Genomic DNA, 9,755 nt, shown 5'->3' with positions numbered 1-9,755 from the left:
TTAATAGAAGAAAACCTTATATGTTTAATTGATATATTGAGTTAAAATAAATTATATCCTCTTATTTTATCTAAAAATTATTGTATTTAATATATAGCTAGTAGAAATTATTTAAATGATTATATAATCATTTAAGTTGAATATGAAAAATTAATTTATTATTTAAATTAATCTATTGAATTTAAGAGATGTAGACTTAAATGAATTTGGTTGGCCTTTATTCTCACACACAAACCCAAAAGAGAAAAGGAGTTAGCCTAATTCATTTCGTTATTTTCTCCTCGTTGTAACACGTTCTCCTTCTCCCTCTAAAACCTGACGGGCGCCACCTTTTTCTCGTCACATTTTTCGGCCAATACCGCCTCCTACGTGAAATCCAATACCATATTCAAACTACTTAGTATGAGACCTTTCTAATGAGCCGGTTAGATTTTTGGTTCGAGAAACTTCGTCGCTGACCATCATTTTCCCTCTCCATGGTAAGAATCCCCGACCACTATACTTTATGATCTTTCCACCTTCTTTCATTGTTCCTTCTTCCATGTACGAAGATTTTCACTCTTCATTTGTTTTTGCATTTTTTCGGCACTGCCATGGCTAAACCACCAAGCCACCATGGTCGTGCCATGGTCGAACCACCACGTCAGAGCTCTAACGGCTGAAGGTGTGAAAAACACAAGAAAGGGGGGTTGAATTAGGTTTTACAAGCAAAAGTTAAATAATGAGGAGATAAAAATACAATGATTTTTATTCTGGTTTGCTTGAAACTCAAAGTTAATACAGTTCATCCACCAAAGTGATTTTCCTTATACACAAGGGCTTAATCCATTATAATCAACAGATTACAATAAACATAAAGAATACCCTTATTTGTCTTCTCAAATATCCAACTAAACTTTAGTCTCCTCAAGGACTCACAAAGAACAACTTTTTTTTGTTTTCTCAAGGATAATCTCCTTAAGGAATCAAACAAATAGTTTGAATAAAAGTTTATGTATTACAAGATGCTTCTTTAAAAGCAGATTTACACAAATGAATAATAACTACTTAAAGAAAAATAGCTTATCAAAAATACTTGTGTAGATCAGCAATTTCTTCAAGTCTCAAATGCATGCTTATATAGTGTAAGCATGTGACCGTTGGAGAGGAAAATGGGGAAAGCTCCTTGAGCGATTGTCCATGGTTGGATGAGAAAGGAATGATACCACGTACTGTCCTTTCGCCCACATATTCAGTGACAGGTGTGATGAATAGTACAGTTCTTACCCACGAAAACAGGTAGTGGAAAGGTTGTTCGATTTGTACTATGCATTATTTGATCAAGTTCCCATTTGATCTTATCTTCATATTCATTGGCTACTGATAAAAGATGATTGAAGCATGAAGTGAAGAAATGGAGAGCTGGATTCAGAAACTTCATAATCTTGGGTCAAAACCTTGACAGCGTCAGTGGTCTGGCTTGAGTTCTTCAGTGTCTTCAGAATCTTCAGAATCTTCAGTCAGAACCTTGATAGCTTCAATCGTTTGTCTTGAGATCTTCAGAACCTTCAACTACATAACACAACTTCAAAAGCTTGTCATTCTTCAGAAGCTTGTTAATCAGAGTCACATCTAGAAGCAAAAACTGAGAGAATATTGCAACAATAATATAGAGTCTCCTCAAAATCTTCTGATGGGTGAGATAACACAAAAGAAGAAAGAACATTGCAGCAACAATATTGACGTCTTTCAGAACTTCTAATTGCAACGCATAAGCAAGTTTGTAACACAAAGTTCAAAAACTGATGATGTTGCACATCATTTGATCAAAATCAGGACTATTTGCTAAAGCTACACAATAACAAACCATTAGGGTACCAAAATTATTCTCACACAAATACAACATTGTTATCATCAAAACTCAAAGTATAGATGCAGAACCAAACTTTGTTCTAACAATGACCATCATGATCGTGTTTGCTTGAAAGGGTAAGTCTATGTCTTTCTTTAATTTCTCAGTTGTGTTAAACTCTCAAAATATTCCATTAAAAATACCCAACTTTCATTTTCTCAAATCTATAATTGACTTTTGTATTGTTGAGTATTGTTGCAAAATTTTGTTGAACTTTAACATGTTGTGATTTCAAGTTGAAAGTAATTTTGCCTCCAAATCGTATATAAAAAGAGAATTTCCCTTTTCTTTAAAATTGAATTTTTGGCTTTGTTAGGACTATACTTGTTACAAGAGGTGTTATTTTAAACCTTTGTTCTTATTTTGTAACCTTTGTCAACTCTGATCATTTTTAACATCTATTGAATGGTTTAGTTCAAGGCTTTGTTTTGATGGAATTTGTTTTCTTAAACCTTCTGGATCAAAAAATTTAACGTGATATTAATATAGTATTGTACAAATAAGTTATTCTTGAGTTACTAGCTCAAATGAAGATTAATTTATTTAATTCAATTTATACAACCTTAATCATCTCTTTCTCTCTCAAAATCCAATATGAATTTTTGAGAAAATTTTAGTTACAAAGTTCTTTTATTTCACCCTTGCTTTGATTTCGGAAATGTGTCATGAGCAAGTAGAAATTGTTATTATTTTATAAAAGTTTCATATTATTGAGTTATGTTTCAAAAACGAATAGAGGAATTTTATTTTTGAATTTTCAAACTCCTATTATGTTCATCAATTTAAAAACTTTTGATATTTGGAGTCGATTAAATTGGTTCTAATCTTGTTTTGTTGTAAATTTTATGGGCATCCACTATTTTATCTCTTGCTAGCCATGTGACACCAAATGTCAGAGAATGAGCTATTATATTTTTACACAAGCATGAATTCATTAGGCATATCAACCAAGGGACATGTAGATTCTAGTACGAGAAACATAAGATATGACTGGGACGAAAAATAGATTCATAGATTGTATAATCCTTTTGGACCCTTGGAGTAAGGACTCGCTGCGTAGAAACTATACTAACAAGGGTGAGGGAATTTCCCCATACTGATTATAATGAAACTAACAGTTAGATACTATAGAATAAAATCATATAATAAATAATTATTCTGAAGAGAGAATTGATATATAATTATATTCGATATAAATACTAGTTATATATACTATGTTCTTTTGTATGATTATTTGATGTGGATGAATCTTTGTTTTATTTGTGATTATTATTATTATTATTATTATTATTATTATTATTATTATTATGTGTGGTTGTGATGTGAATCGATTATGATTGAAGATGGGTGATTATGTGAAATAAATGTTAAGATGATGTACTTGATGATGTGATACTATATGGTTGTATGATTGCTTAAATGGCGGGATTTGCCTAAGTGGCAGGATTTGCATTTGCGTCATCATGACATGGCATGTGCATTTCTGCGTGGCATCTTAGTGGCGGTTTATCTTCCCTATTGTTATAGGATGATTTTTGCGTGTGTTTTAGTGGTAGGTTGATTATATCCGGATCATTTAGATTTATAAGCATGCATATTCGCTCATAAAGATATTTATGAAACAAGGATTTTTGTGGATTTGATTTCGCTTAGGCTGTTATGTTTTATATGGTTTGTTATATACACTACTACAAATAATACGTCTAACATCGATTGTGAAATACATTTAACATCGGCTACGCGGGCGAGATAACGAAGGGCGTCATGAAAAACATTCACTTATCACCTCGGTCTTTTTAAAACCGAGGTTAGAAATTAAAAGGTCGTGGGTTCGATCCCCAACATCAACATTTTTATTATTTTCAAAACTGGATGGCGCACCCAATGTTATTACCTCGGTTTTATGTATACACCAATGTAATATTTTAATGTTACTACCTATTTAACTTACTACCCCCCATTTAAACACGACACCTTCCAAAATTCAATGAATTACCGGAAATTTCAAAATTGTACCGGAAATCTTGAAAAATGTAAGTTTTTTACCAAAAATTTTGAGACAATACTTTAGATTGTTACCTGGAATTTTAGAAATTCCATTATTTTTATATGTTTTTTTTTTCGGAAATTTCAGAATTCCCGGTATATTTTATAACATTGTACCAAAAATTTCAGAATTTCCGGCAGTTAAAAAAGTTAGACTTTTATCGAAAATTGCAGAATTTCCAGTGATATGTGGATAATATTGAAATTGGCGGTAGTTAACTGATTTTTCTCTTCTTTTTTTTCATTTGCAGTGAAGTCCACGGGAAAGGATAACATCATTGCAGACATGACCATAAATAGAGTGGCAACCCATACTAGGACCGTTGAGGTAAAGTCTTCCCAGCTACAGGTTGGACGAGTAGTTCCAACCGGCTCACACCATAGACAGTTGACTGAATAAGGGCATTTTATATATATTTTTTGCCCTAAAATTTCAGAATTTCCGGTATTTTTTATAACATTGTATCAAAAATTTCAGAATTTCCGGCAGTTAAAAAAGTTAGACTTTTATCGAAAATTACAGAATTTCCAGTGATATGTGGATAATATTGAAATTGGCGGTAGTTAACTGATTTTTCTCTTCTTTTTTTTCATTTGCAGTGAAGTCCACGGGAAAGGATAACATCATTGCAGACATGACCATAAATAGAGTGGCAACCCAGACTAGGGCCATTGAGGCAAAGTCTTCCCAGCTACAGGTTGGACGAGTAGTTCCAACCGGCTCACACCATAGACAGTTGATTGAATAAGGGCATTTCTGCGCTCCCCGTAGCACCCGACGACACTACGCCAAATAAGGGAAAAGAGGACGCTTTTTTTGGCCTATAACAGCGCTTTAAAGCGCCCTCTAATCTGGCGCTGGCATAGGTAAAGACAGCGCTTTTTTTCCTGGTGAAAGCGCTCTCTAAAGTGGCTCTTTAAGCCCTTTAAGGGCCACTTTAGAGGGCGCTTTTTAAAGAAAGCGCCCTCTAAATTGGAAACTTTTAAGGGTTTAGAGGGCGCTTTTACTGGAAAGCGCCCTCTAAAATGGAAACTTTTAAGGGTTTAGAGGGCGCTTTTACTGGAAAGCGCCCTCTAAAGTGGAAATTTAAAGGGTTTAGAGGGCACTTATTTTGGAAAGCGCCCTCTAAAGTGGGTGGTTATTTAAATTTTTTTTTAAAAAGCGCTATATTTTTTTATTTATTTTAGACAACCTGTATATTGAAGCATTACACCTAAAACTGTATAATTTGAAGCCCTTTTTCACACATTGCATTCAACAAGCCTTATATACAACAATCCATACATATACAACAATCCACTGATATATAATCGTTTAACTTCTAAAGATTCTAAATATACAACCAATTCATAACTTAAAAAGAAATAAAACTAAGTAGCAAAAGCATCTCTGAGATGTATGTTTTTTTTGCTAGCCGCAGTCTTCTTAGCAACAACCTCTTTTTGTTCAATATCAATAGCATGAACCTAAAATATCATAAAATTAGTTAGGTGAAGTATAAAATCAAGAATTAACATTTTCTATGCATAAATATCATATAATTGTGTTTATACCTTTTTTTTTGATGCAATTGACTCGATTTGCTATAATAAAAGCCATTTTACCTGTAATAAAGAAAACAATTAAAATCATTTGACTTGTACCTTTTTCACTAAGTTCTCTTTCTTTTCTTGGTTGGAATATGTTCTACATGTCTCTTAACAACATAGACGGTTGGATTGATCCAAATACCCTCATTATGATCATTTCTAATATATGAATCATTTGATATAATATTCTCATCTTGATCATTTCTGGTAAACGATTCAATCTCAACATCAATATCACCTTGATCTCCAGTGTTTTCATCAATTACTTTGTTGGAAAAAAGAACTATAGACCATTTCGTACTTTTCGGATCATTGACATGGAACACTTGTCTAGCTTGAGAGGCTAGAATAAAAGACTCATCTTTGTATCCCACCCTATTAAGATCCACTTGCAAAAATCCTGACTTATCCATTCGAATGCCGTTATTATTTTCAACCCACTTGCAACCAAATATAGGAATCTGAAACTTCTCATAATCAAACACCCAAATGCGCTCGATAACACCAAAATACGACAGATTTGCAAATTTGGGGTTTAAGTCCTTCACACTTGATATGTGCATTGCTTAAGCTACCACGGTGACACCACTATTCTGCATAGTACTTTTATCATCTTGTTCTTTGGTATAAAATGTGTATCCATTAATCGCGTATGCGCTATAAGAAAAAACATGGAAACTTGGACCATATGCTAAGCATCTCAACCTTTCTGTTATTGAAGCGGGATCTGAATAATACTTTGAATAAATATGATCCTTAAACCAAGGTATAAAACATCGATTGTGCTCTCGTACTATCCAAATTTCATTTCTATTGGGATTTAAACCTCGGAGAACATCCTTGTGAATTTCAACATACGGCTCAACCTCATTCTCATTGTGCAGAACATACAAATGCACTTGATCCCGTTCGACCCTTGATACTGCCACGATTTTATTTCCAATTAGATTTTTTCCTTCTTTCTTTTCGACAAGCTGAGACTTGGGGAGTCCGATTGACTGAACATTAGACAAATATTCAGTACAAAACTCAATCGCTTCTTCAACAATGTATCTTTCAACCATACAACCTTCTGGTCGACTTCGGTTCTTCACGTACCCTTTTAATATTTTCATATAACGTTCAACAGGGTACATCCATCTCATATAAGCTGGTCCACACAATTGTGTCTCTTTCACAAGATGAACAACTAGATGTACCATTATGTCAAAAAATGATGGAGGAAAAAACATTTCAAGCTCACACAATGTAATAACGATTTCTTTTTGCAACATTGGTAAGATCGCAGGATCGATCACCTTACTGCAAATTGACTTGAAGAAAGAACACAACTTAGTTATAGAGCTTCTTACTTTTTCTGGAAAAATAGAACGTATACCTATTGGGAGAAAATGTTCCATTATAACATGGCAATCATGGGTCTTTAAACTCTTTAACTTGAGGTCTTTCATAGACACAAGTCTTCTAATATCTGAAGAGTACCCTTCTGGAACTTTAACTTCACTTAGAAACTTACACAATATTTTTTTCTCCTTTCTAGATAGAGTATAAGCAGCAGGCGGTAGATATGTTCGTTTTCCTTTCACAAGGTTTCTCTACATCACTTACCAACCTCTCAAACATTTCGGGACAATCCTTAAGATCTCCTTCAAGTGCTTCTGCAATCTCTTCAACTCGATCACAATCGTATGTATCTGCGCCACTATAGTTTGAGGCATAGGTCGTACTATCCCCCGGTTCAACATTCTTGTTACTTTTCTCACCATGCAAATTCCAACATGTATAACTTCGATCAATTCCATGCCTCATTAGATGTGATGTCAACTGAACTGCGTCAACCCGTTTCCCATAACAACAACCCAAGCAAGGACATATCATTCTACTGGGGTCTTCGGCGTGCGCAACGGCAAACTTAACGAATTCTGATACCCCATTTTCGTACTCTCTCGACAATCGATTGGAAGACATCCATGTATTATCCATTACTAATTAGAACAAACAAAAAACAATTTCAGAAGAGAAACCAAAAATGGGATGAGACAAAACAATTTTGCTTTATTGAGTTAGTCTCTGTGCAGGGCATTCATGTCTCCAACAACAACCCAAAACCAAAACAATTTTGGTTTATTGAGTTAGTTTCTCAACATTTTCAGATATCTCTGACTTCAATAGCATGAGAATGTATGAACCATGCATTAAGCATTAGTGGTATGCACTAATTTGTAGCATAGTTATATATCATCATATAGTTTTTACAAAAGATAAACATTGACTAGAAAATATATATGTAGAATTGTATAATGGTCTAACTGAAAGCTAACAGAAGAATAGTTGACTCTAATTTACTCTATCAAATAACATCCATACCTAAACTTCTTAAGTTACTAGCTACGCTATGTATGCTAGAATAAATACACTCATAAGCTGCATAGTGTACCTTTGATTGGTAGAAGGTGTTTTAGATATTGCTGCCTCCTTTTTCTACATCGAGAAACAATTGGAACAGTTGGTGAAATTTAACCCATAATGCCTAGTCTCCATTGCTAGCATTGCAACACAATAATTATTGTTGAGAATACTCAATAAATGTATGAACCAAGAAAAATGAAACCAAAAATGAACAATAACGAACGTCAGAAGAGAAACCAAGTAATATGAAGATTAGAAAAATACATATGGTGTCAAAATCGAACAGCTAACAACGAATTAATAGAAGGAGGAAACGTCGTAGATCTAACAGAGGTGGAAGGAGAACGCCTTAGAAGTAGCGAAAATCGTAGCAGTGAGAACCCTAACGTGAAAAAGAACGAAATAACAGAGAGTGAAATAACAAAACGCGCAGTATGTTATAATTTTAATGTTTACTAAAGGGGACCTTAGAGGGCGCTTGTGGAAAAAAAGCGCCCTCTAAAGGGGGCCTTAGAGGGCGCTTATGAAAGCGCTCTCTAAGGCTTCCCAAAAGCGCTTTATAAACTGGAAATGCACATGGACTTATAGAGCGCTTTTTTAAAAGCACCCTCTAAGGGTAACCTTAGAGGGCGCTTTCTAAAAAGCGCCCTGTATTGTTGTCCCTCTATCTCCTCCTTATTTTTTCGCTTCACCTTAGAGGGCACTTTATTACAAAAGCGCCCTCTAAAGTGCGCTGTCTATTCTAGTTGTTCGCTCCTTATTTTTTCGCTTCACTTTAGAGTGCGCTTTTGTAATAAAGCGCCCTCTAAGGTGCGCTGTCTATTCCAGTTTTTGGCGTAGTGCGACGAGCGGTGAGATTAGACGAACAATCCATAAATGATGTTGAGGTTGTTTATACTTAGGAGGTGCAGGGCCAGGTTGTTCATGACCCAACAGTCGAGACAAATGTGATACTTGTTGGTGATAAGGTGGTAGATGTGGTGACCGAGGCAGATGCCCTTATTGCTGATGAGGTGGCTGCCACATATCTGGTCTATACTGCTACTACTGATAGAGAGGTTACGACTCCTACTTCGACGAAGCCATATGTGCACACTGATGGACAATACTTTGGATTGTTACCTGGAATATTAGAAATTCCATTATTTTTATATGTTTTTTTCCCGAAAATTTCAGAACTCCCGGTAATTTTTATAACATTGTACCAAAAATTTCAGAATTTTCGGCAGTTAAAAAAGTTAGACTTTTGTCAAAAATTGCAGAATATCTAGTGATATGTGGATAATATTGAAATTGGCGGTAGTTAATTGTTTTTTCTCTTTTTTTTTCATTTGCAGTGAAGTCCATGGAAAAGGTCGACATCATTGCAGACATGACCACAAATAGAGTGGCAACCCAGACTAGGGTTGTTGAGGAAAAGTCTTCCCAGCTATAGGTTGGACGAGTAGTTCCAACTGGTTCACACCATAAACGGTTGACTAGACAAGGGCATTTCCACGCTCCCCGTAGCACCTGAAGACGAGCTGTGAGATTAGACGAACAATCCATAAATGATGTTGAGGTTGTTTATACTTAGGAGGTGCAGGGCCAAGTTGTTCGTGACCCGACAATCGAGACAAATGTGATACTTGTTAGTGATAAGGTGGTAGATGTGGTGACCGAGGCAGATGCCCTTATTGCTGATGAGGTGGATGCCACATATCTGGTCTCTACTGCTGATAGAGAGGTTACAGCTCCTACTTCAACGAAGCCATATATGCACACTGATGGAGAATTCTCAGGAGGACCCATTGATCGATAAAAGCTTAGCGAGTATGCT

This window comes from Lathyrus oleraceus, chromosome 4 (genome assembly GCF_024323335.1).
Source record: "Lathyrus oleraceus cultivar Zhongwan6 chromosome 4, CAAS_Psat_ZW6_1.0, whole genome shotgun sequence".
Lineage (NCBI taxonomy): Eukaryota > Viridiplantae > Streptophyta > Magnoliopsida > Fabales > Fabaceae > Lathyrus > Lathyrus oleraceus.
The sequence above is the reverse complement of the archived record's forward strand: the minus strand, read 5'-3'. Positions refer to the sequence as shown.